A 3816-nucleotide genomic window follows, 5' to 3' on the forward strand; every position below is an offset into this window, starting at 1 on the left:
AGACTGAAAAGCTGGGAAGTAGTAATTTTATACAGATGCATATAACCATCATGACATTTGGGGAACACACGGTTAGTCAGACTCAGTTGGTTGAGCTTTAAGACCATCTCATTCTTTGCCTATCATTGCTGGGTTCACCAAAATCTGATCAAACAGAAACAGTCTTGGGAGTACATGGTTAGCCCAAGCTAGGTAGAATGTCTAGGAACATAGTGGGCATAAAATGAATGTGTTCATACAGTAACGCCTGTATGGCTGAATTGAGAACAAGTTTGGTTAGACGAGAATGGCTGTAATAAAAAAATGAAAGAACAATGCTTGCTTAATCTAAGTTGAAGGGTAGAGGGAGCTGCTACTTATATATTGTGATTTGAAGTCCACTGGATTTTTGTTCAGGGCCATTAGTTGGAACTTCTTTTAGATTACGCTACTGAAACAGCCTAAGGCATTGGAATGCAGAACTGGTAAGTTTTAATGTTGTGTCTGAGATCTGAATTAGAGGGTGCCATTGGACAAGGCAGGCCTGAATAAAGTATTTCTGTGCCAAAGACAATTGGCGGCATATATAGGAGACTTCCCTGGTGGCTCAGATGGTAAAGCGTCTGTCTACTATGCGGGAGACCTGGGTTCGATCCCTGGGTCGGGAAGTTCCCTGGAGAAGGAAAAGGCAACCCACTCCAGTACTCTTGCCTAGAAAATCCCATGGATGGAGGAGCCTGGTGTCCATGGGGTCGCAAAGAGTCGAACACGACTGAGCGACTTCACTCACTCACTCACTCATAGAGGCCTATCAGATAGACTTACAAACAAACAGGGGGCTCTGCAAGAGATTCTGGGGACAATAGGGGGAATTGCCTTATTTTAATAGTTCTCACTGGAACAAGAAATTTTAATTCTACATTGTAGACTCTGCAAATGCTTTAGAACTCATACTGGTTTCAACACATATTTTGACAAAACAGCAACATTTTAGTTTGTCTTCTATTTTCCTTTAAAAAATTGGTTGCCAGGCAAATATCATGTGACGGCAGTTATATATGGACTCTAAAAACATAATAGAAATGAACTTATTTACAAAACAGTAATAGACTCATCGACATGAAAAACAAATTTGAGATTACCAAAGAGGAAAGGGAGTAGAGGATAAACTAGGAATTTGGGATTGTAGATACACACTGCTGCTGCCGCTGGTAAGCTGCTTCAGTAGTGTCTGACTCTGTGCGACCCCAAAGACGGCAGCCCACCAGACTCCCCTGTCCGTGGGATTCTCCAGGCAAGAACACTGGAGTGGGTTGCCATTTCCTTCTCCAATGCATGAAAGTGAAAAGTGAAAGTGAAGTCACTCAGTCGTGTCTGACTCCTAGCGACCCCATGGACTGCAGCCCACCAGGCTCCTCCATCCATGGGATTTTCCAGGCAAGAGTACTAGAGTGGGTTGCCATTGCCTTCTCCATAGATACACACTACTATGTATAAAACAGATAAATAACAAGGACCTACTGTTTAGCACAGGGAACTATATTAAATATCTGTAATAAACAATAATGGGAAGGAATCTGAAATACATATATGTATGTGTGTATATATGTATATATACACATATACATACATGCTGCTGCTGCTGCTAAGTTGCTTCAGTCGTGTCTGACTCTTATCGACCCCATAGACTGCAGCCCACCAGACTCTTCCGTCCATGGGATTTTCCAGGCAAGAGTACTGGAGTGGGTTGCCATTGCCTTCTCTGATATACATACATATATACATATATATAACTGAATCACCTTGTTGTACATCTGAAACATTGTAAATCAATAATACTTTAAAAAAGTTTGCTTGCCATTTGCGATAACATGAATGGACCTCATGGGGATTATGCTAAGTGACATAAGTCAGAGAAAGACAAATACTATCTGTATGATGTCTTATATGTGGAATCTAAATACATTAATACATGATAAAAATGTAAATATATATTCTATATAAATATATATTATTATATTCCACATGTAAAAACTACGTATATGAAACCATGCTCACAGACACAGACAACAGATTGGTGTTTGCCTGAGGTGGGGGATAGTGGGTGGGAGATATGGGTGAATTACTTTTAGTTTTGTTTTTAGCTTAAATACATAAATTTATTTTAAAAATAAAACATAAAACAAAAGGTTGTCATGGCTTCATATTTTATCATAGGCTAAAACCAATTTATTCTTTTTAAATAGCATCTTGAAAATATATCCAGATGGTTTTAGCAAATGTATATTGACCTTTATAAAATTGTTTTGGTACTGAGATTGATTTCTTTTTTAATCACATATTTATTCTCCACTTTAAGACTTGCTGATTGTGCTCGCTTTGGCAGCACATGTACTAAAATTGAAATGATACAGAGAAGATTAGCATGGATCCTGTGCAAAGATGACATGCAAATCCATGAACCATCCCATATTAAAAAAAAAAAAAAATTCCTGCTGGCCTTAGAGTTCTGAGAAGCACTAGTCCTGTGAGGCTTCTGTCTGCCAGCTCTGTTCCTAACCATCTTGTCTTGAACAGGAGACTTTTGGAACATGTAAACAAATGATGAAGTACAAACAGATTTCTATGTTTCTCTTTTCTTTTTCAATCTCTCTTTCTCTCTTACCTTAGCTCCTAAATAATAGATCCAATGCTGGGTGTAAGTAGTTATACAAGAAATATTCATTTTTTAATCTTTTCTAGTAAGTCATTTCTAATGTAGAAGTAGACAGTAGATTTCCTTCCCACTAAACTAGTCCACTCCAGTACTCTTGCCTGGAAAATCCCATGGACGGAGGAGCCTGGTAGGCTGCGGTCCATGGGGTCATACAGAGTCGGACACGACTGAAGCAACTTGGCAGCAGCAGCAGCAAACTAATCCTATCCCTGGAAACTCATTCTGTCATTTACATGCTAAACAATCATTGATGGAACATCTACAATGCAGTAAGCATTGTTCTAGAGCTAGGCAGGACAGACACGAACAATCCTCTGCACTCATGGACTCATAGTCAACGAAGGATATGGACAGGAAATTGGAAATCCTAATTCAGTATAGTAAATATATGCCTATGCCTGTGCAGGGCGCTTTATGAACACAGGAAAGAGCCCTGTAACTTAGTGGATGGAGGGAAGGGATTACAAAAGAAGGAGGTCAGGATTCAGCTGAATTTTTAAAGGATGAGGGAGATTTAGTTATGGTGGAGAAAACTGGACAAAGTGTTTTAGATCAATAGTAGAATGTCAGCAAATGAATGGTGGCAATGGGAGAGGGTCACTTTTAAGGCTGAAGCATTGGCAGAGCATGGGGATTGGGGAAGATCAGAAAGAAGCCATCAGCTTGGCTTTTCATGTCAAATGTTCATTGCAGCACTCCTTACAACAGAGAGGACATGGAAGCAACTCAGATGGCCATCAACAGATGAATGGATAAGGAAGTTGTGGTGCATATACACAATGGAATATTACTCAGCTATAGAAAGGAACACATCTGAGTCAGTTCTAAGGAGGTGGATGAACCTGGAGCCTATTACACAGTGAAGCAAGTAAGAAAGAGAGAGACAAATACCATATATTAATACATATACATGGAATCTAGAAACATGGTACCAATGATCCTATGTGCAGGGTGGCAAAGGAAACACAGACATAAAGAATAGACTTTTGGACTCAGTGGGAGGAGAGGGTGGGATGACTTGAGGGACTAGCATTGAAACATATGCATGACCATATATATATAAAACAGATAGCCATTGGCAGTTTAATGTATGAAGCAGGACACCCAAAGCCAGTGCTTCT

The 3816-nt window shown here is 39.7% G+C and overlaps 1 non-coding gene across 1 annotated transcript; it reads left to right on the plus strand.

The window, feature by feature from the left end:
* The first annotated feature begins 2349 nt into the window (after positions 1-2349).
* On the plus strand, positions 2350-2456 carry LOC128057899 (U6 spliceosomal RNA). Its single transcript, XR_008200357.1, has one exon. It is a non-coding gene; the product is annotated as a U6 spliceosomal RNA (small nuclear RNA).
* The last annotated feature ends 1360 nt before the right edge of the window (positions 2457-3816 follow it).

The sequence above is a fragment of the Budorcas taxicolor genome, chromosome 12 (assembly GCF_023091745.1).
Source record: "Budorcas taxicolor isolate Tak-1 chromosome 12, Takin1.1, whole genome shotgun sequence".
NCBI lineage: Eukaryota > Metazoa > Chordata > Mammalia > Artiodactyla > Bovidae > Budorcas > Budorcas taxicolor.